This window comes from Pelophylax lessonae (assembly GCF_965119305.1).
Source record: "Pelophylax lessonae genome assembly, chromosome: 2".
Classification (NCBI taxonomy): Eukaryota; Metazoa; Chordata; class Amphibia; order Anura; family Ranidae; genus Pelophylax; species Pelophylax lessonae.
The window spans coordinates 46,736,417-46,761,252 of NC_138769.1; the positions used below are offsets into that span (position 1 = coordinate 46,736,417).

A 24,836-nucleotide genomic window follows, 5' to 3' on the forward strand; every position below is an offset into this window, starting at 1 on the left:
GCCATCCTTAGACTGAGCTTTTGTTAAAAATCCAAACAAAAACAAAAAGACCACTGGAGAGAGGGGAGAAGAGAAACACATGAAGCGATTTCAGAATCACAGAAGGTTTTATAACAAACCTCAAATCCCAGTGCTTTTCAAGCCAAGCAATGCACCAAGACACAATTTTGTGCATAAAAAAAAAAATAAAATAAAAAGCACCTAAAACACAAGCAATGTATTTCTAGAGCTGGCCAAACATTGACCAAAATTCAGTCAGCATGTGGACTCCCCTGCTTGATTGTTTAAAGTTTGTCAAAGGTACACGTTACTAAATTTTACCATCAATTAGCAGCTTTAGCAGATCAGCTGCAGTCACTGATCAGTGCATTCATTATTAATTTGTGAGTGAAGGAATCTATTTTTTCGGTTTTAAAAATGTTAAACTGCCATGTATGGCCAGCTTAAAAAAAGGTCCCAGCTCCTGTTTAGACACGCTGCAAGTGATTCCACACAGCTACTGCTGCCGGCACTGGAACCCAATGTTTTGCCTGCATCATAAGCTATGGAGGGTAAGTGGTGGCGCGTGCCTATAATCCCAATTAACCCCCTCTCCCCATCATGTGACCATGCTCAGGTCTAGTGGTTGGCTGCTACACCAGAGCACAAACAGCGGGAGAAGGTTACATGATCCCCCATAACTGAATACATTGGGGTTCCTATGCAGTGGAGGTAGGATCTCGCTGGTAATGGAGACTACAACATGGGCAGTGAATTCTTAGAAACAGATTTTATCACTTTGCCCTGTCAAAAAGTGATAGTCTCTAAAGAGTTCTCTGGAATACACTTCAGTTTGACACCAGAAAGTATGTGCCAAGCAACTTCCCCTCTCACTACTTGAGAAGTCAGGTTGAAAACTTTCAAGACAGGTTTCACTCTGGCTGTTGGGTGTGAGAATTTAAAGGTATATTAAAAGCTTGGATTAAAAAAAAAAAAAAAAAAACATGCCATACTCACATGCTCTGTGCCATGGTTTTGCACAGAGCAGCCCTAATCCTCCCTCAGGTCACCCAAGGCTCACTCCCGGGCCCCACTCTGCGTTTCTATAACAGACCGGCTGCTCAGACCTGGCCCGCTAGCTCCTCACTGGCTGCGATTGACAGCAGTGGGAGGCAATGGCTGCCGCTGCTGTGTTTCAGTAAATGAGAGAGAGACCCCCGAAAAGCCGAGGCTTCCAAGCAAGAAGGTTTTTTTACCTTCTAGCATAGAATGCATAAAAAGGAAAAACTCTTCAGCCTTTACAATTACTTTAAAAGCAGTTAAAGGTTTGCTCTGTGCAATGGATTTTCACCAAATGACCCCGGACCTCCTCTTCTGGGGTCCCCCGCTGGCACTCTTAACTCCCCTTTTTTTGTGTGCCCCCATAGCAAGCTGAATGTGGGCTTGATTCCGAGCCAGCCTGTGTGCATCCATAGACACATAGCGCGGTGAGAGGAATAAAAAAGATGTAAGGAAGGAGAAAATTGCTAGGACCAGAGATCCCAGCCAGGAGCCTAGGTCCTAACTATACAGAATAAAACCGATTACCTAGAGCAGAGAGGTAGGTTATATATCAAGCTGAGAACAGCCCATAGGTGTAGCCAGATGTTTTTTGCTCTGCCTAGTCCTACTCCTGGAGGAGGCAATATAACCCACTAGTTATGATTTATAGAGCGCTGTGACCATTGATGAACAAAAGAGAAACTTTTATTTTTTAAATTCAGCTGTATATTTCTTGCTACTACCATAACCTACCAGCAAAGAACCCAAACTATATTTTCCTGCTCCGGACAATCGCAGCAATACCACATATGTGTATGTTAGTTGTTGTTAGTACCTGTAGTAAAGCCCAAAAACAATAGGGTGTATTTTGCTTTTTTATCCCAACTAAAAACACACTGACACTAATGGACACTAGGGCTGCAACTAACGATTATTTTGTCTGTCGACTAATCTAGCGATTATTTTTCCGATTAGTCGACTAATCTAACGATTATTTTTGTGTTCTTTTTTTGATTAGCTAATTAATCATTTGAATAACTTTACAAAAAATTATGCATACAAGTTCTAATATAATATTTCAACTTTTGTTAAATTTTTTCCAAAAAATAATTCAATGTGGTTGAAGTTTTTACAGTATACAAAAATGAAGTGTCAAAAATAAAGTGTAAAAAAGGAAACATTTCTGCGCTAAAGATAAGTCCTCTCCTCACACTGACCGCATGTGTGGAGAGCTGGAAAGCGACAATCCACACAGGGGACATCTACCTGATGATCAGTGCAGTCCCAACAGTACAGCCTATTAGTGCCCATCAGTGAAGGAGAAAAATGAATTCCTTATTTACAAAATGTTATAACAGAAACTAAGAAAAACCTTTTTTTTTTTTTCAAACTTTTTGGCCTTTTTTTTTAACAAAAATCTAAAAAAACACAGGCGGTGACTAAATAACTCCAAAAGAAATCTGTCGGTCTAAAACAAAATGGTAAAAATGTGTATGGGTACAGTGTTGAATGTGCAATTGTCGTGCAGGGTGTGGCAGCGCTGAAAATTGACCTGGGCAGGAAGGGGGTGAAAGTGCCAAGTGGTTAAGTGGTGGATGCGTATGGATTCATTTTTTTTGGGAGAATAGGGAATATCATTTATTGTCCCTTTTAACCACTTGCTGACCGCCGCACGACTATTTACGTCGGTGGTCAGCCCCTCACAGGCAGAGCGACGTAGGGCTACGTCGCTAGCCTGTGAGGGTCTAGGGAGCAAGCGCGCGCCGCCGGAGGCGCGCTCTCGCGTGGTCACGGAGCCCCCCCCCCGCGCGTGTGACCGGCGGACCTGATGTCCGCCGGTCACTCGCGATTGTCGGGTGGAGGGGGAGAAAGGCAGGTGGCTGATGTAAACAAGCCGCCTGTCATTCTCCCCTGTGTAGGAATGGTGATCATACGGTTCTACTATGTAGGACCGTTGATCACTGTTCCTACACCTCAAGCCACAGCCAATCACAGTTAGAATCACGCCCCTAGGGACACACATAACCCCTCCCTCTTAAAAAAGTTAACCCCTTCACCGCCAGTGTAATTTTACAGTTACAGTGCATATGTATAGCACAGATTACTGTAGAAATGTCACTGGTAACCCCAAAAGTGTCAAAAATGTCAGTCAAGGGTCCGATCTGTCCGCCGCAATGTCGCAGTCCCGCAAAAAAAAAAAAAAAAAAATCGCAGATCGCCGCCATTACGCGTTAAAAAAAAAACAACAAAAATGACAAAAATCTTTCCCTTTGTTAGTAAACGCAATAACTTTTGCGCAAACCAATGAAAATACGCTTTTTGCGATTTTTTTTTACCAAACCTATGGAAAAAAAAAAATAATTTGCCCAAAATGTTAAAAAATTTTGTTTTTACTTTTTTTTGGGGGAATTTCATATAAAAAAATTTTGAAAAATATTGTTATTTTTGCAAAATTGACGCTGTTTTTTTGTTTATAGCGCAAAAAGTAAAAATCGCACAGGTGATCAAATACTACCAAAAGAAAGCTCTGTTAGTGGGGGAAAAAAGGACGTCAAATTTGTTTAGGTACAGCGTCGCACGACCGCGCAATTGTCAAGTCACGCAGTGCCAAATCGCAAAATAGGCCCTGGTCAGGAAGGGGGTAAAATCTTCCGGGGCTTAAGTGGAGAAACAATGAAAAAGTAACCAAACAAACTAATCCCCCTTAAGCAGCTTTTCTCAGTTTTATTGCCCTATGAGGACCCTTGCCATTAATGTTGGCCAGTACAGAGAGGTGCTGCAGCTATCCTCCAGTCTGTCCCTGCCTTCTCACAGCAGGGGTTGCAGCAAACACTGACACCGACATAGCTGAGTCAAATAACAAAAAGAATGTGTTGGGCGCTTGTGCCGAGGGATGGGTCCCCAATTTGATGGAAGAGGGCAGTCTACATGGGTGGCCAGGACTTCTAGTTCACAAAGGGCAGCTCTGACAGGCAGAAGCAAGGGTCCCGCTGGCAAACAGAAAAGGAAAAACAGGCGGCCCTGAGTGTAGCAATAAACTTTATTTGCATGACATTAATGCAGAATCACATGAGGAAAAGCATCCACCTCCATGTGAGTCTGCATTAATTAATGTCATGCCAATAAAGTTTATTGCTACCTTATCTCCCTTATCTCCCGGTCTTTTCATGTCTCAGTCTTTTCCGTGTTTCATGTCTTTCCTGGTCTTTTCATGTCTTGTGCAGGAGGGGGAGGAGAACAGCCGGCACGAGCAGGGGGCGTGTGAAGTCACATGTGACGCGTCAATGCCTTTCACGCACGTCAAAGTATTTACGTAGTCGACGTAATCGATTACGTTGATGTGTCGTTGCAGCCCTAATGGACACTATTAAAAAAAAAAAAAAAACCTGACCTTGACCCTGACCCAAACACTAACCCTGGCACTGAACTAGATCAAACCTTAATCTAGGTATTTTTTTCATTTTATGCTATTATTTATTTTTACACACTTTTTTCTGCAAGGAGAGAGAGAGATATGATGCATCTCTTTCCTCCATTCACAGAGAAAAGAAAACAGGGGCGGCTCCACAGTGACTGATCACTTTGATAGCGAACCAGAGACAGTGATCAGGTTACCCGGAATTGGGAGTTCCGGTCCCCGATCGTTAGTACGGGGCCCTCCGTGAGACCCCAGTCTACGTGCTAGGAGCACACTGTGCGGCACGCTCCCGGCACATAGGGAGATATGCAAATATGCAGCCCCCTAATTAAAAAAGCACAGTCCAGTGGGGCTGCATATTTACATACAATGGGTGTGCAGGGGTTAAGGCATCATTATTGTGTACTTTAAAATCACTAGTGTGTTTTATGCTAATAAAGCATACCTTTCAGAGAAATAAGAAAAAACACATTAAAACCCTAACTACACATCATGCTTCTGCAATTAATAATTTTTCCATATTCTACATAGAGCAAATTATTTTTTTCCCCACTCTAGATGACATTTTAGGTTGTAGTCATTCTTTCACTAGTAAGCGTAAAAATGATGAAGTGAATCAGAGCAGAAAAAAAAAAGAAAATATTTTTTTATGCAAGAAAAAGGAGGGGATTTAACCCCATAGAGAAAAAATGGGCTGGTAATTCCCAATGGGTATCCAATTGCAACACAAAAGTTATTAAAATGTACAAAGATATATTTATTAAACATCCAATATCACAAACACGGCCACATTACATCAAGGGCCACATAGAGCCCCTAAGACATTACGAATTAAAGACAATACAAAATGGGACAACATGTTACACAGTGTAAATATTCCACTTCTTCAGGGCTTTTGTTGTCCGCCTATACTTCACAGATGTTGTGTGTGTGTATAATATATTATATATATATTATATATATATATATATATATATATATATATATATATATATATATATATATATATATATATATATATATATATATATATATATATATATATATATATATATATCGGACTTTTTGTAAAATCTTACCTTTAAAATTCCTTTCTCTGAGTCCTCCGACAGTCGCCGCCTCTCCATATTCGTCACTATGGGGTAATTGACCTTTGCTCCGTAGGAGTAGCTAGGCAACAGAATATGTCAATATTAAAGCTTTTAGCATATCCCACCCCCAGGGGGTGGTCCCCTCAGTCAATACCCTCCTGCTTCCTGTATCCATACCTCAGTTTCAGTAGAATAGCAGTAGAGTACATAAACAAACCCCAAAAGAGGGGCGGGGGCGGCGACTGTCGGAGGACTCAGAGAAAGGAATTTTACAGGTAAGATTTTACAAAAATTCCGTTTTCTCTTACGTCCTCCGACAGTCGCCGCCTCTCCATATTCGTCACTATGGGGACGTCCCAAAGCAGTGCATACATGAGGGGTGGGAAACGCAGCCGCGCCTAAGGCAACGCAGGACACACATCAGAGAAAGGAACCTTACCAAAGGAAGGAAACCAGCTGGGCAGCATGAAAAAAAAACTTTGCTCAACAGGAGCAACAACCCAGGAAGAACAAATAACCTAGGGATTAAAAACAACCCAAACAGCCAAGGGCCCAAAAATAAGGGACCCTAAGGTACTGCCGCACTAAGAACCTTGCGGCCAAAGGAAGCATCTGCCGATGCCTGAACATCCACTTTGTAGAACTTTGAGAAGGTGTGAACGGACGACCAAGTCGCCGCCTTGCACACCTGGGCCACAGAAGCCCGATGATGACAGGCCCAAGACGTACTCAGAGATCTGGTAGAGTGCGCCTTCACAGGCATAGGGGGAACTTTTCCCTTCAAAACATATGCCTGCTCAATAGTCTGTCTGATCCATTTGGCGATGGTAGAAGCCGACGCCGCCAAGCCCTTCCGAGGTCCCTCAGGAAGGACAAAGAGAGAATCCGTCTTGCGAAAAGATTTAGTCGCTGACAGGTAAACCCTGATCGCCCGAACAACATCCAAGGAATGTAAAGCCACCTCCTTCGGATGCTTAGGCTTCGCGCAAAATGAAGGCAAGACAATGTTCTCATTGAGGTGAAATTCCGAGATCCTTTTCGGAAGAAAAGAAGGATTAGGTCGCAAGACCACCTTATCCAAGTGAAGCACCAGATACGGAGACCTGCAGGACAAGGCTGCCAGCTCTGCGAGCCGAAGTGATCGCCACCAAAAAAGCGACCTTCTTAGACAACAGAAGCAATGAGATCTCTCTGATCTTTTCAAAGGGAGCATGTTGCAACACGGACAGAACGAGGTTCAAGTCCCATGGAGGCAAAGGCTCCCTCCGAGGAGGGACCAGGTGTCGCACACCTTGAACAAAGGTGCCAACCAGAGAATTAGTCGCCACAGGGCGTTGAAAAAGAACGGCCAGCGCAGAAATCTGACCCTTAATCGTGGCCAACGCTAAACGCTGGTCCACACCCGTTTGAAGGAAAGACAACACCCTAGACACTGAGTATGAGCGAGGGGAAAACCCCCTGGACTCACACCAGGCAAAATAGGCCTTCCAAGTACGGTAGTAAATCTTCCCCGAAGAGGCCTTTCTAGCGTTGATCAAAGTATGAATGACCTCCGGGGAGAGACCCCTATCCTTCAGGACCTCGGTTTCAACAGCCAGGCCGTCAAAGCCAGCGACTGTAAAGCAGGATGGAATATCAGTCCTTGAGGCAGAAGATCTTCTCGAAGAGGCAGACGCCATGGAGCGTCGACTGGCAGATTCACGAGGTCTGCGTACCAAGACCGGCGAGGCCAGTCTGGCGCCACCAGAATCACCGTGAGCGGTTCCGAGGACAACCTGCGAAGGAACCGGGATAGCAACTGAATTGGTGGGAACGCATACATCAGTCGATACTGATGCCACGGAGCCACTAACGCGTCCGACGCGTCTGCCCGAGGATCGCGCGTCCTTGCCACGAACCTTCCTACCTTGTTGTTCAGACGAGACGCGAACAGGTCGACATCTGGGAGACCCCACTTCGCGCACAACATCTGGAAGACATCCGGGTGGAGCGACCATTCCCCCTGGTACAGAGTCTGGCGACTCAGATAATCCGCCTGCCAGTTCTCCACCCCCGGAATGTGAACCGCCGTGATTGCCGGGACGTGCGTCTCGGCCCAGGACAGAATATCGGCCACCTCCCGAGCCGCTTGGGCACTCCTGGTGCCCCCTTGGTGGTTGATGTAGGCCACCGCTGTGGCATTGTCCGTCTGCACCCGAACCGGACGGCCCAGAAGCCTGTCCGTCCAACGTCGAAGGCAGAGATTTATCGCCCGCAATTCCAGAATGTTGATCAGAAGGGAGAATTCCCCCTCCGACCAAGTACCCTGGGCGGACAGAACACCCAGAACACCACCCCAGCCCGACAGGCTGGCATCCGTGGTGATCACCGTCCACGAAAGCGGACGAAAAGACTTGCCCCCGACACCGCCGGGGACTGCAGCCACCACAGAAGATCCCTTCTGGCGCGAAGACTCAACGAGATCTGAAGATCCAGAGATTGTGGTCGCCCGCCCCACCTGGACAGGATCTCCGCCTGGAGACCCCTCGTGTGAAACTGGGCAAAGGGAATCGCCTCGAAGGCCGAGACCATCAAACCTAGACACCTCATGCCCGTCCGGAGGGATGAGCACGGAACGTCCCGAAGGGACCTGACTTCGTCCTGAAGTGTCCTGAGCTTGACTTCCGGTAGGAAGACCTTCGCCTGAACAGAGTCCAGGATCATTTCCAGGTAGGGAAGACGAACCGACGGGCACAGCATCGATTTTGGGAAGTTTATCGTCCAACCAAACTCCTGCAGAGTCTGCATTGTGACGGACAGGTCCTTCACCAGACCCTGACTGGTCGCAGACCGAACCAGAATGTCGTCCAGATACCCCAAGATTGAGATACCCTGGGCTCTCAATAAGGCCAGAACCGGTGCAAGCACCTTGGTGAACACCAGCGGAGCCGAAGCGAGACCGAAGGGTAACGCCACGAATTGGTAATGATCCTCCGCAATGGCGAATCTAAGGTACCTCTGGTGACCCTCGAAAATGGGGATGTGAAGGTACGCATCCTTCAAGTCGATGGATGCCATGAATTCTCCCGGAACTAGAGCAGCCACCACCGAACGCAGGGATTCCATGCGGAACTTGCGAACCCGCACAAAGCGGTTCAGAGCTTTTAAGTCCAGAATTGGACGTACCTTGCCCTCCTTCCTGGGCACAGTGAACAGATTTGAATAAAACCCCCGAAATCTGTCCCGGTGAGGCACCGGAAACCACCACTCCCTGAGCCCGCAGGTCCCGCACCACCAGGTGCAGATCCCGCAAACGCTCCGGAGACAGTTGAAGATTTGAGGGAAATATCTGCTCGCCGGCCGAGAGAGGAACTCGATCTTGTAACCGGACCAAACGATCTCCTGAACCCACCTGTCCCGAACACGGGCCAGCCAGGGTTGAAGAAAACCGAGCAAACGTCCCCCCACCCCAGAACTGGGTGAGGGCGTCCCTTCAGGCCGCATTGTTATGGGCAGCGGACCCGGACTGGCCGGACTTCTGCTTACCTGTCCACGGCTTCTTTTGGGAGCCTTGACCTTTGAAGGGTTTGCCCTTATAGTGCGACCGAAAGGCACGAAAGGACCCCTGAGAGGGCCTAAATGAAGCATGCTTCTTACCTTGAGCACCCTTAGCCTTGTGAGACTGGGCGTGCTCTTACCCCCAGAGATCCCCTTTATCAGCGTATCCAGGGAGTCGCCAAAAAGACGAGATCCCGTATAGGGCAGATTAGCTAAAGTTTTGCGAGAAGATTGGTCCACAGACAAACATTTCAGCCAAATCAAGCGGCGTGTCAACACAGCCACGCTGTGCACACGTGCAGCCAAAGGGATTACATCTAATTCCACATCACACAAATACATGACACGCTGATGAATTTGATCCACCATAGCCAACGTTGTCGGCGGGGCAGAATCAGCCACCAGGACGCGCCTGAGCACCTGCGTCCAATCCGCGACAGCCTGAGCTGCCATAAGGGAAGCAAAAATAGCTTATAGCATGGAACCGGTAACCGAGTAAGTATGGCGGGCAAGAGACTCCAGTCTCCTGTCCGTGGGGTCCCCGGAACACCGGGGTATCTTCCGCCGGAATCGCAGTAGATTTATTCAAAACCGCCACCGCGTGATCCACCGGAGGCGGCACACACCAGCGTTCATCAGTGGCGGGCGTGAAGGGATAACGCAGCTTGAACCTACTTGGCACAGCAAAAGGCTTCTTTATATTGCGCCATTGTTCACTAACAGCGCGCTGAAAATCCTCAGTGCAAGGGAAAACCTGCGATGTTTTGCGTCTCCGCTGCGTCCCATAAGAGGCCAGGACGGCAGAAGGACACGGTTCATGCTGCAAATGCAGCGTTTGTTTGATAGAAGCAACCAATTCATCCATGATTGCAAGCTCTTCAGACGAGCCAGGGGGGAATCATCAACCCCTTCAACCTCTGCCTCCCCTTCCGACCCTGCAAAGTCCAGGGACGAACGGGACCCCGATAAGGGGACCCCAGCCATAGCCGCCCTATCACCATCGCCCTCTGAATCAGAGGAGATTGAAACTCTGGGCCGTTTTGTGGATTGAGCAGCCACAAGCATCTGCACCTGAGCAGCCAGGTTAGCCACAATGGTAGCCAAATAGCCCCCCTCAGGGGGAGAAGCAGCAGCCCCTTGGCCTCCCATTAAAGTGGGAGGAAATTTGCTTTCCTGAGAATCCATGCCCCCAAAAGTTTGCAGGAAAAAAAGGGTAACTGCCCCTTTAAAATCGCGGCGAGCGCAGCCCACCGCACACACACAGCACACACCGACCCCCACAGGGAGAAGTACAAACTTTAGGCAATGAATACAGGAATAAGAAGGTAAACCTGGAGAGATCACTTAGGCTGCTGCATCGATCGCTGTGCTCAGGGAAAAGGAAGTGATGCAATAACGACCGCTCCTATAAAGCCTATGGAAGGCTACAAAAAAATGGCCGCCGGAGGAGGATGCAAAGGCAGAGATCATGCAGCGCTGACATGAGGCTGGAGCGATCGCCGCCAAAATGGCGGCGCTTGGCGCCCAAAAACGCCGCTCCCTGTATATAGTAATCGCCATCACACGCCTGCAGTATAATAAAACAATGGCGGACAGCAGCAGCGGCCGCCGCATGTATGCACAAACATGGTCACATCATGCCCCACAGCATACAGCCTGTCACACAGAAAAAAGCACACAGTCTGAAACACAGAACAGTGCAGGATGGCCCCCCTCCTTGTAGCCCACAGAAGGCAGCAAAACAGTCAGTCAGTCCCAGACTGACACCCACTAAACAGACAGGTCCCCACACAGATACACTTACCTTCTGAACGGCGTGGGGAGCCCGCCCAAGCGATCAAGCCGCTGTACAGAGGACAGGGAGAGTCTCAGCCAGGACGCAGCAGAACTGCGGTGCAAAACCGCATGGCGTCCAGTGAGGTAGCCACCTCACCGCAGCATCCCTGCAGCGAACAGGGATGGGTCGTTCACACATGCCAGGAAAAAAACCTGACTGAACGCTCGATGGCAGGCTGGGAAGCCACTGACCCACAACCTGCGACCAGGGGGGCCAGCCCGAGACCCAGCCCGCACGATCCTCTTCATCAGAAGAACTAACTAAAGCTGAAGAAATAAACAGCTAAGTAAAGATAGAGAAAAAAACACTCAAATAAAATCAAAAAGAAGATAAAGGCTGAGACAAAAAGCCCCAGCACAGAAACAGCCTGCTACTCCTGATAGCTAGACAATGAAACTGAGGTATGGATACAGGAAGCAGGAGGGTATTGACTGAGGGGACCACCCCCTGGGGGTGGGATATGCTAAAAGCTTTAATATTGACATATTCTGTTGCCTAGCTACTCCTACGGAGCAAAGGTCAATTACCCCATAGTGACGAATATGGAGAGGCGGCGACTGTCGGAGGACCTAAGAGAAATATATATATATATATATATATATATATATATATATATATATATGTATGAAATACACATGTGTAAACAAATATAAAAATGTATGTGTTAGGCACCGTTCACACTGGGGCGACGCTACTTCGCCGGGCGACCTCACAGGTCGCGGCGCGCTGCTCGCACCGCGACCTCGGAGCGGCCGGCACAGACTTCATAACATTGAAGTCTATGCAGGTCGCTCCGGGTTGCCCCAAAGAAGCTCCGGACCCTTTTTCTAAGTCGGAGCGACTTGTGTCGCTCCTATTAGAACGGGTCCATAGCTTCTGTATGGCAGGCGACCTACGGCGACCTGTCAGGCGACCAGGTCGCCTGACAGGTCGCCCCAGTGTGAACGGGGGCTGAATCTATGACAAATCCAATATATATGGGGGAATAAAAAAAAAATAATAAAAAAAGAAGGGGGGGGGGGTTTAAATACCTGCCAAAAAAGACAAACCGTCGGATATGTTGCAGTTTGAAGGGGGAGACCAAGAAATGGGTGCACCAAAAACCACAGCTTCCCAAATATTATTGCCTGTCCAAAAATGTGTTAGGACTTCCAACAAAAGTAGTCTACCAAATCACACTATAGACATAAGGGGTAACAAAAGAAAAAAAGGGCTGCATTGAACAAACCTATTCGGACCCAAAACTATCCTTGAAGATCCCAAAAAGGGATCTATCCACCTACTGAGGGCAGATAATCTATTTTATTATATCATACCGTCATTGCAGATTAAATACTGTACGTCCAACACCACCTATTAAAAGACAGCCAGTCTCAAACATATATAGGCCCGCAATAAGATGCCTGGGTCTCCCAAGACCCCACCATATCAGCAATGGATCACCCAGCACAGGGGCCGCCCCTTATGAAACCAGAAGGGGCGGTCTTAAAGAGGGTTTGGCGAAGGCTCTCTTGTTTGGAAATGTATCAGCTAATCTTGCCTGAATAGTCACTAATATGAAGACAGCATACGGTGCCAGGGGACATATACCAGAGTAGGCAAAAACAATGGCCGACTCCACATGGTCGATTCAGTCCAGCCGAAAGACGATGACACCTATGAGTGATGTCAGTTCATGTACAGGTGGAAATGATGCTGGATCGTGACAAGAGTAACCATTCGTTTTACTTTTGCAATTGTTCTATTTCTATTCGCTAGTCTTTAATAACATTTTTATTTGTTAGTTTTTAATAACATCTCATACCACCCCTTTATTTTCTATGTATAAAATAACATGTAATAATACATTTTGTCATGAACGGACATTTTAAAACACAGAGATTGCATCCTGTGAATCTGTTCCTGGATATGCAGATTTATCTTTTATTTAGAGTCTCAACCAGAAATTTCTACAACAGTCACCCAGGGGAGATGTACAGGCTGCAAAATCCCGCCCAACAGGCGGAAATGACATGCGGCCGTGACGGGTGGTCAACCAACACAGGCAGAAAACTGCCTATGCACACACTGCACACTCAGGAAATGCGAATGACAGGTCAATCAATCCTACCTGGATGGCTGGAAAGAACATCCGGCCATAAGTGGATGTAAACATCCAACAGTCCATAGGGGGCATGGGTGAATAGAGCAAGGCAATGCTGTACCCAAACAAAAATTTGTGTCCTTTTTTTTACCACAAGTAAAACTTTCTTTTAGTGGTATTTGATCACCTCTGCGTTTTTTTTTTGGCGATAAAAATGAAAAGAAGACAGAAGACAGAAAATTAAAAAATACATTTTCTACTTTTTCTTATAAAAAATATCCAATAAACTCAATTTTTGTCATACATTTAGGCCAAAATGTATTTAGCTACATGTCTTTGAGAAAAAAAAAAAATCTCAATAAGCGTATATTTATTGGTTTGCGCAAAAGTTATAGCGTCTACAAACTATGGTGTATACACTGGAATTTACGCAGCTTTTACTTTCTGTCTGCCTCTCTCATTTCTTGAAGTGCTAAAATGGCAGGGCAGTACAAAACCCCCCCAATTACTCCTTTTTGGAAAGTAGACATCCCAAGGAATTTTCTGTGAGGCATGTTGAGCCCATTGAATATTTTTTTTTTTTTTTAGGTGTTTGAAAAACTACAAAAGAAAAAAAAAAAAAAAACGATGTGATGTACCCCAAGAAAATGATTTTACAGGTAAGCTGTAGGAAAAAAGATTTTTGTAAGATCTTACCGTAAAATCCATCGACAGATGCAGCCTCATCTCCATGAGCTGAGTGGGTTATGCTGCCACCTGCAGGAGTAGTCTAGGCAGTACGTTAATACAAAACTTAACATATACACGCCCACGGGGCTGTCCCTCCAGGCATAACCCCCACTGCCACAGCACATCCGTTTAGTTGCAAGCAGTGAAGACAAAATAACCATCCACATACAGAGGGGCGGGTGCTGCGTCTGTCGATGGACATCAGAGAAAAAGATTTTGCGGTAAGATGTTACAAAAATCATATTTTCTCTATTGTCCATCGACAGACGCAGCCTCATGTCCATGAGTGGAGTGGGACGTCCCAAAGCAGTATAGGCATGAGGGGTGGGAAAAACACAACCAGATAGTAACCTCAACTCCAAGAGGCTAAACCTAGCCAACCGGGCAACATGGAGCTCAACCAAAAGCAGGAGCTCACCCAGGTAAAATTAGAATTTTTGTAAGAACTTACCGTAAAATTCTTTTCTCTGAGTCCTCTGACAGTTGCCGCCCACTCATACAGTCTGCACTTCTGGGTATTGGTCTTATCCACAGGAGTAAGTTAGGCATAAGATTTTGTTAGAAAACATTTACAAAACCTTTGTATAGACACACCTACACGGGGCTGTTCCTCTGCTCCAATACCTCCAGCTAGCAGCATTCCCAAATCCGTTTGGTAGCAAGCAGTATAGAGATCCATGAACCCCAAAAGAGGGGTAGGGGCGGCGACCGTCAGAGGACTCAGAGAAAAGAATTTTACGGTAAAGTTCTTACAAAAATTCTTATTTCTCTTACAGTCGCCGCCCACTCATACAGTCTGCACTTCTGGGACGTCCCAAAGCAGTGTAGATGTGAGGGGTGGGAAACTTATCAAAAAAGGCAATGCAGCACCCAGGTCAGAGAAAAGAACCTTATCTGACCAGAAAGGTAAAACACTGGGTAACAGGAAAGCTCAACAGGAGCGAACAAACCCAGGAAAGCAAAATAACCAAGGGGGAAAAACCCCAACAGGAGGAGACAGGCTAAAAATGCCATGTCTCCCCTAAGGTACTGCCGCACTCAGAACTTTGCAGCTAAAAGAGGCATCTGCCGATGCCAGAACTTCAAGTTAGTAAAATTTAGTAAAGGTATATACGGACGACCAGGTCGCCGCTTTGCACACCTGGGACACGCACGCCTGATGGCGGAAGGCCCAAGACGCACTAACCGCTCTGGTAGAGTGCGCCGTGACAGGGAAAGGTGGAACCTGATCCCTAATTGAATAGGCCTGTACAATCGTCTGTCTGATCCATCTGGAAATGGTTGCCGCAGACGCAGCCGTATCTTTCCGAGGTCCCTCAGGAAGGACAAAAAGAGAATCAGACTTTCAGTAGACGAAAGGTAAACCCTGATCGCCCTCACCACATCCAAGGAATGCAAGGCAAACTCCTTAGGATGCTTGTCTTGCCTTCGACACAGCGAAGGCAAGACAATGTCCTCATTGAGATGGAAATCCGAAACCACTTTCGGAAGAAAGGACTGATGAGGTCGCAAGACCACTTTGTCCCTATGAACAACCAGATAGGGGGAGCGGCACGACAGGGCCGCCAACTCCTACACTCTGCGAGCAGATGTGATCGCCACCAGAAAAGCACCTTTCCGTGACAGCACCAGCAGAGGAATCTCCCTCCGTGACAGCACCAGCAGAGGAATCTCCCGGATGTTCTCAAAGGGAGGACGTTGCAAAACGGATAAAACTAAATTCAGGTCCCAAGGAGGCGAGGGTGCCCTCCTAGAGGGAGCCAGATGACGCACCCCTTGAATAAAAGTGCGGATCAAGGAATTCGACACCAGAGGGCGTTGAAAAAGAATGGCCAGCGCAGACAACTGGCCCTTAATAGTGGTCAGCACCAGACGCTGATCCACACCAGTTTGCAGGAAAGCTAACACCCTCGCCACCGAAAAAGGAGCGGGGATGGAACCCCTGGGATTCACACCAGGCGAAATAAGCCTTCCAGGTACGATAAATCTTACCAGACGAGGCCTTCCTAGCCTTGAGTAAATTTACTCCCGCAAACTAAGGATTAGAAAAGAAAGGCAAGACACTGTCCTGATTCAAGTGAAAGCTAGAAAGCACTCTAAGCAAAAAAGATGGATAAGGTCGCACCATCACCTTATGTTAGACCAGGAATAGCTCCTTGCATGAGAGTGCTCTCAGCTGACACTCCACTTGCCCAAGAGATAGCAACTAAAGAAGCCACCTGAGTTACAGGAATAACAGTTTCTCAAGATTGTTCAAAAAGTGGCCTCTGCCAGGACAGTCAAGAGCAATTTCAAGTCTCAAGGACACAAGGGTGGCCTGACAGGCGGGGCTGTGTGTTACACCCTGTATGAAGTAGGAATCAAGGAGTGAGAAACAAGGGCATCAAGAAAAAAATGGATAGGGACGAATCTGACCCTTAATTGTATTTAAAGCCAATCTCACTTCCCTTCCCGATTGGATAAAGAAAAAAAAAATCCCACTCATATCTTCGGGTGCCACTTCCTGGTTTCACCCCAGGTACAAAATATTTCCAAGTCCTGTAATTGAAGCTCCCTGAAGCCAGCTTCCAGGTGCTTAACAAAGCGGAGATAACAGGACAAAAGACCATTGGGTCCAGCTGGACTGGAAGTGTCCAAAGCTATGTCAGAGTACCAAGCACTCCTGGGCTATTTCAATTAACATCATCAGTGTTACCACCTCATGGATTTTTTGCAAAAGATGCGGTAGTAGTCGACACAGAGGAAAGGCGTGAATTAGGGAGAACTGGTCCCTAAGGTGTTACCAGGGCATCTATCCCTATTTCCAGTGTGACTCTCATCCCGGACACAACCTGTCCAACTTGTTGTAGAACTTGGAATCCAGTAGATCCACCTGCAGAGTGGCCCAACATTGGCAGATTACCAAAACATGTCTCAGGAAGCAGCGTGGTCCTGGCATTAGTTGCTGATGACTGGGAAATCCCACTGTCATTTCTCTATATGCATATATGCATGCAGTTCAAGGCAAAAAAAATATGCATGCAGTTCAAGGCAGATATGCATATATGTATGCAGTTCAAATTAAAATATGCTTTTATGCAATATGCGTTTAAGGAAGCATGCATTTATGCAAGCATGCAAGCATGCGTTTATGTAAATATGCTTTTTTGCAAACTCGTGCCCCATGTAAACACGCAATTAGCAAGCATGCCTCCACGCGCCCACGCATTTAAAGCGGAGTTCCGGGCCACGAAAATATTTTTTCAATAAAAATACCCCCGGGACAGTCAGGGCTAGTACATTCCACAATAGATAGCATCTGTACTGTCCCGGGTCGCACTTACCTTGAAGAAATACTTACCTTGAAAATTTCTTCTTCAGCGCTGCCATCTAGGGTGTGGGCAGCTGAAGCCAGCGCGTCCTCTTCTGCGTCCTCTTCTCCCAGAATGCGCCTGCACCGGCCCCGCTCGTCACTTCCGGTGCGTGTGCGTCATCCCTCCACAGCTTCTGGGAATGCCCAGAAGCTGTTTAGCAGGGAATGACGCGCCCGCACCGGAACTGACGAGCGGGGCCGGTGCAGGCACATTGATTCCTTGGAGCGATGACGTTCAGCTCCCAGGAATCAATGCAAAGAGGAAGTGACGGCGCAGGAGGGAGGAAGTGGAAGAAAGGGGAGTATATTTTTCTTCAATAACAAGGTAAGTAAACAAAAAAAAAAAATCGTAACTATCCATTTATTTTTCAGGTGACCATAAGCAAACGGATGACCCAAAATCGACTTGTCGCAATACTGCAAGACTGTAAGCAATACGAGTTTATGCAAACATGTAGGTAAGCATGCGTTCATTTAAGCATGTGCCCATGCAAACACGCGCCTATGCAAGTAAGCAGGCATGAACATGTTTACTATGCTGCTCAACTGCACTTGGCCCCACCTGATTTTGCAGGATACGCCAAGCATATAGGCTCCAATATAGACTTAATGCGGCTTCAAAACAGCCAAAAATAAGTTCCTGCAGACCAAATGCATGCTATTCTGGAGACCTAACTCCTTAAAGTGCACTGATGCCCGTACAGGGGTGTATCAACGCACAGTTGTACAAGCACCCCCGGATTAAGCAGTAAATATGCAAGTATAACTTTATGCCATATAGAACCATGCATTGACTAGCTCTCCCATAGAAAGGACCCATTTCATTATGCAGCCATGGGCTGAAGTTGTCTCAGAGGCCTTGCTGATCCTTCAGCCCACATGGTCACCCTTCTACTTCCTGTCTATACAGGAGTAGGCCATACTGAGTGAACCTGCGCCCTCCAGTGACTGGAGGAGACACTGTAGTCCAATAATCCTTAGAAGTACACAGGGCATGAACAGTACACTGCCCCTCCAGTGGCCACTGGGAGAAAGAGCAGAACGACAGATCTTTTTTTAAAAAAAGAAACTGCAAAATGCAGACTTAACCTTCCTGCTGCAGGACCCTGAGCTAACAGGAGTCCAATCTTCACCCATTATGGCGGGATCAGCCATAAGAGACCTTCAGGGACTGGGTCCCCCCTAATCTGGGGTCCACTCCCTTGGACCTGTAGAGCACAATGCAGGGAATCACCTTGATCAGAACAAACACTGCACAGGGTTCCTTACGCAGGGTCCAGCACCATAAGGCTGCATTACAGGCAAAGCTAGAGAAATCTATCTAATGAGGCTCTGTTACCATCCATTTTGGCTGAAAGCTTTTTCGAATGGATCCGACTGAAGTCCCTGATTCTTAACAGAACCGCCCAGACCTCCAAGTATGCTCCAAAAGCACATGTATCACATTCAGTGACTACCACCTTACAGACACTGGCAAAAAATGGAGGTACAACCTGTGTAGGAGGGGGTCATATAGGACGACTTCCTGTGATTGATCTGCCAGTGTCCATTCACCTATAGATGGCGCATAACCCACATAGTACGGTAAATATTATGGCTGCTGTTTGTCCCATAATGTACAAGAAATTATATATTGCTCACACAAGCCATGGGTATGTGTGACAAAGCGAGATCTGCAAAATACTCTACATGCCCCTCAAACAGCTTAGGGTTGTCTACTTTTCGAAAAGGGGTCATTTGGAGGGAGGGGGTTTTGTGCCATCTTGGCTATGATAGGTAGTGAGGAGTGAAATCAAGGTTGATTTCAAGGTGGAACAGTGAGTGCCGAATACTAGGACAGTGCAGAGTAACGCCACCCCGGTGATATAAGGAAAGGTCTAGGAGTGCACCAATTAGATGACGGGTTTTCAAAGACGAAGAGTAGAGTCATATTGACCTGTGCATAGAGGGCTAAAGGTGGTAAGAATGCTAAGAATAAGGTGCCAAGCATATTGAATAATAATCCCAGGCTGTTGCTATTACTAAATACCTTTGTGTGTGAGAGGGTGCGTCCTGCTTCTACCAGCGTGGCGAACAAAGTGAAGTCGCCATTGCTGGTAGATAAGGACGCCAGCGCATGCGCGGTCAGTACTGATCGCTCACATGCCCTGCGTGGACCACTCATGGGGGGCGGCGCCGTGCACTCCAGAGACTGAGGACCCGATTGGTCCACGCCGGGCATGTGAGCGATCAGTACTGACCACGCATTCGCTGGCGTCCTTATCTACCGGCAATAGTGACTTAACTTCGCTACGCCAGTAGAAGCAGGACGCACCCTCTCCCGCACACAGGTATTTAGCAATAGCAACAGCCTGGGATTATTATTCAATATGCTTGGCACCTTATTCTTACCACCTTTAGCCCTCTATGCACAGGTCAATATGACTACACATGGTCTTTGAACACCGTTATCTAATTGGTGCACTCCTAGACCTTTCCTTATATCACTGGGGTGGCGTTACTCTGCACTGTGTCCAAGTATCCAGCACTCACTGTTCCACCTTGATTGCACTCCATAATTACACACGGGTGCTCTTCTCATATGGGATACATGTGGTTATCTTAATTGTCCCTTTTTATAAATATTCTCTTGAGATTTTTTATCTCTGCATTCTCTATATATACACATATACATTTATTGGGACTATTCACTTGCATGTTCTTGCGACAATCTTTTCCTCTTACCTCCCTATATTAATTCTCTATAGTACGTGATATAGTCCATACATCCTCTATTTCTCCATAGGGAGGGCATTATTTCCTCATCTTCAGTGATATATTTATGAACATGGCCTTTTAACTATCGCCTCCTCCAGCATATGGAAACCCATACACTAACATACTAAGTAGGTATTGATTACCCATGCACATCACACTTTTTTCTTAAACATACAGCTGTAGACTATTATTCACTCACGCTGTAGACTATTATTCACTCATTCTATTTCAGATTTTCAGCGTTCCTCTTTTTGGATCCTTGTGGGACTTACTAGGTAACATTATTCACTCTCCGGGTGGAAATTCTTCTACACCAGAGAAACCGTATTATTATATATATATATGCCACGCACAAGGTCTTCATTTTGTATGTGACAAAGCATAAAAATGCCAAAAGAGGCATTAGCACAAAAATGTATATATGTGAACACATTTTTGTGCTTCTGCCTCTTCTGGCATTTTTATGCTTTGTCACATACAAAATGAAGACCTTGTGCACGGCTCTGTATGCCACTACAAAGTGACCGTGGTGGTGCGTATAACTTACTTTTGATAAACGCCTGGTATATAATTGCACAATGAGATAATTTTGAAGTTTGTAACCGATATCCGAACATTTATTCATACATGTACATTTCTTTATGAATATTCAGGTAGGAATGAAGGAGTTCCAGTAGACCTCTGAAGAAGGCCACGCCCGAAACGCGTTAAATCTTCCCTGGACTTCAGGCATTCACTCAGTTTATTTGCCGTGTGTAACATATGATGTGGTTAGCCATGACATTGTTTTTAACCATGTTGTGTTCTTGGTTTTGTACCTATATGTTGCATTTTTGATAATGCCTTTTATATGCTGAATCAATAAATATATGCTTTTATATATGGTTATACCCATTATTGGATGTGAAGACTGCCTTTAAAGTCCCACTATCCCAGGGGAACATCTTTCTTTACTTAGACTAAGGGTTGATGGCAACTTGCATCCAGACACATACACGACTGGACTAACTTTGTTCCATTTAAATCTTTATTAGGGGATATAGATAGGGGAAAAAAAGATCTGTACACTATAATAGTGACACTGTGGCAGGGCAATAAAGGGGTGAACTGGGGGTGATCAGGGGGTTAAATCTTTATTAGGGGATATATGGCCAGTATCCTAAACCCATCTGGGACTGCCTCTAACACTAACTGAAGTCACAAGTGACACTAATACAGTGATCCGTAAATTGTCTGAATACTGTATATAGTGTACACTGACAGGGAATGAATGGGTTAACAGGGGTGATATCTTTATTGGGGGGATATATGGCGGGGACCCTAAACCTATTTGGGACTACCACTGCCTTTTACACTATCTGAAGTCACAAGTGACACTAATACAGTGATCAGTAAACATTGTCTGTACTGTATATAGTGTGCATTGTGACAGGGAGTTAAAGGGTTAATTAGGGGATGATCAGGGGGTTAAACGTGTGCCTTTGTGTACTGGTGCCAGTGTGCTGTTTCTGTACTCACTGTACTCACAGTAGAGGTTTGCTCCTCTCATGCTGGAACCGAAAAGGACTCCAGTAGAGGAGATTACATTACATGGGCACAGGAAGTTCTGCAATTGGCCAGAACCGATCAACAGGTCCAGGCCAAAAATCATTGGCCTGAAACTGATGACTGATCGGTTCTATACCAAGTCAGAACATCCCGGGTAGGGGAGCGTGCCCCTTCAGCCCTAAGCAGGACCGCCATGCAAGTACAGGGATTACCGCAGCCGAGCCAGCCTGCCGCAGTACATCTCCGGCGGGCGGTTGGCGAGTGGTTAAAGAAAAAACAGGAATAATCCCCACTCCAAAAAAACCAGTAGAGGAAAGATTTACCCCAAAAAAGGTATTGAGCACATAGCTATAAAACATACTTTACCTAAAAGGGGAGGCCAAAACGAGACCTATCTGCAATATATCCAGGAGGGAAAGGGGGGGGGGGGGGTTGGAACAACCTCCTTTAATAAAGGGGGCATAGCTTAAATAGCCCTGAGGAGTGAAGAGTAGACCTATTAAATATAACCGCATAATTGTCCCGAATACACATTGGCGCCCTTTGACCCAGGACAATGTTATCAAACACTTTATTGATGCAGACCCATGGGTGACATTTAGAAGAAATCTATCAATTAAAGACATTCTCACATTGAGCCACTTCGATAGAGCCCAGGAATCGGCCCCTTGTGGTGACCATCCCCAGGGCACCTACTGATATGGCCACTGCGACTATTGTCGATATATACAGTTGTGTTCAAAATTATTCAACCCCCACTGAAATTGATTGTTTTGGCCAGTTTGACATTGATTTTGATCATTCAGTCATCCTGCTTACAATTAAATCAAAGAGGCACGTGTAGGTCAGACAAATATAACATAACATTTATAATGAAATAACCACAAATGTCTTTTCTGTGCTCACATCATTATCAGTTTTATTCAACCCCCAAGTGACATTCAATCTTAGTACTTCGTACAACATCCTTTTACAGTTATAATAGCTTTTAAACGTGAAGCATAGCTTGACACAAGTGTCTTGCAGCGATCTACGGGTATCTTCACCCATTCGTCATGGGCAAAAGCCTCCAGTTCAGTCACATTCTTAGGCTTGTGCACTCCACCTGCTTTCTTTAAGTCCCACCAGAGGTTCTCAATCGAATTTAAGTCTGATGACTGTGATGGCCACTCCAAAATGTTCCAGCCTTTAATCTGCAACCATGCTCTAGTGGACTTGGAGGTATGCTTGGGATCATTGTCCTGTTGAAAGGTCCAACGTCTCCCAAGCCTCAGGTTTGTGACGGACTGCATCACATTGTCATCCAATATCTCCTGGTACTGAAGAGAATTCATGGTACCTTGCACACGCTGAAGCTTCCCTGTACCTGCAGAAGCAAAACAGCCCCAAAGCATGATTGACCCCCCGCCATGCTTCACAGTAGGCAAGGTGTTCTTCCTCCTCCAAACATAGCGTTGATCCATGGGCCCAAACAGTTCTAATTTTGTTTCATCAGTCCACAGAACACTATCCCAAAACTTCTGTGGTTTGTCCACATGACTTTTGGCATACTGCAGTCGACTCTTACTGTTTGGAGACCGCAAGGGGGTGCGCCTGGGAGTTCTGGCATGGAGGCCTTCATTACGCAGTGTGCGCCGTATTGTCTGAGCAGAAACTTCAGTACCCACATCCGACAAATCTTTTCTCAGTTCCTCAGCAGTCACACGGGGACTTTTCTCCACTCTATGCTTCAGGTAACGCACAGCAGTCGAAATCCGCATCTTCTTTCTGCCACGACCAGGTAGCGTTTCAACAGTGCCCTTTGCCTTGAATTTGCAAATGATGCTTCCTATGGTGTCTCTTGGTATGTTAACATCTTTGCAATCTTCTTATAGCCATTGCCCTTCCTGTGAAGAGTAATCACCTCTTCTCTCATCTTTCTGGACCAATCTCTTGACTTCACCATGTTTGTAACCACACCAGTAAATGTCTAGAAGGAGCTGAGTATCACAGTCATTTTAAAGCTGCCTAATCGGTGCTTATTAGGCTTTATTGCTGCTCCCTGACATCCACAGGTGTTTTCAATACCTGATTGAAAACACTTCAATGAACCTCTGTTCTTCAGAGTGGTAGTCTTTAAGGCCCCTTTCACACATGCTGTCCGTTTGTCCGTTTTTAATCCATCCGTTGACGGATGAAAAACGGACATCAATGCATCTCTATGTAAAAACGGATGACAACTGATGATCATCAGTTAACATCCGTTTTCATCCACTTCCGTCAATGTCCGTTTTTTTGAACGGATGAATGCCCTATTTTTCATCCGTCAAAAAAACGGATCGGACGAAAAACGGATGACAACGGATGAAAAACTGATGTCAACTGATGACAAAGGATGAAAAACTGATGTCAACTGATGACAAAGGATGAAAAACTGATGTCAACTGATGACAACGGATGAAAAACGGATGAAAAACGGATAACAACTGATGAAAAACGGATAGCAACTGATGAAAAACGGATGAAAAACTGATGACAACTGACGAAAAACGGATGAAAAACTGATGAAAAACGGATGAAAAACGGATGAAAAACGGATGAAAAACTGATGAAAAACTGATGAAAAACTGATGAAAAACTGATGAAAAACTGATGAAAAACTGATGAAAAACTGATGAAAAACTGATGAAAAACTGATGAAAAACTGATGAAAAACGGATGAAAAACGGATGAAAAACTGATACATTTGACGTGACTGAACTGATGAACTGAACGGACTGTATGTGTGAAAGGGGCCTAAGGGGTTGAATAATTGGGTCAATGAAGAATTCACAAAAGAAACATTTACTACTGTATTAAAAAACCAATTGATGTAATTTTAGTTGCATATGGTTCTTTAAGAAGTAGGATTTCATTGTGAATACAATTACAAATGTACACTAAATTCCCTAAACCCTTTACAGCATTGGGGGTTGAATAATTTTGAACACAACTGTACGTGTAGGTAAAGACCCGATGACAGCTGGCTCTAAGACTATTTGATATAAGCATTTCGCTAACGGTCAGACCAGAGGCATCATGTATCTTCTAAAGGAGGGTTGCATTTTATGTGGGTAACACTAAACTTATGCTCTGGGAGCTTGTGAAAGAACATGTTGACGATATACGTGATGCGGTTCCTGAAAGCCCCATTGCAAGACACTTTGAAAATTGTCATGTATGCAGTTAGAATAATTTAACCACTTTAACACTAGCCACTGTGCTACTATTGCGGCACAGTGGCTCGTTATCGTCTAGCGACGTAGACCTACGTCGCTAGACTCCTCCCCTGTAGGCGGCGCTCGCCCGCCGCCGGAGGCGCGCTCCCGCTGTTTTCATTCACAGCGGGAGTCGGGCCAGGGGAGGAGCGGCGGCGATCACCGCTGCTCTGCCCCGATCGTCGGGGAATCCAGTTTGGAGATCAGCCTGTGTAAACAGAGCGGGCG

At 46.0% G+C, this 24,836-nt stretch overlaps 1 protein-coding gene across 1 annotated transcript in view; it reads right to left on the reverse strand.

The window, feature by feature from the left end:
* Positions 1–24,836, reverse strand: part of LOC309545909 (bromodomain and WD repeat-containing protein 1-like) — a 348,182-nt gene that overhangs the window by 247,827 nt on the left and 75,519 nt on the right. The window lies entirely within an intron of this gene.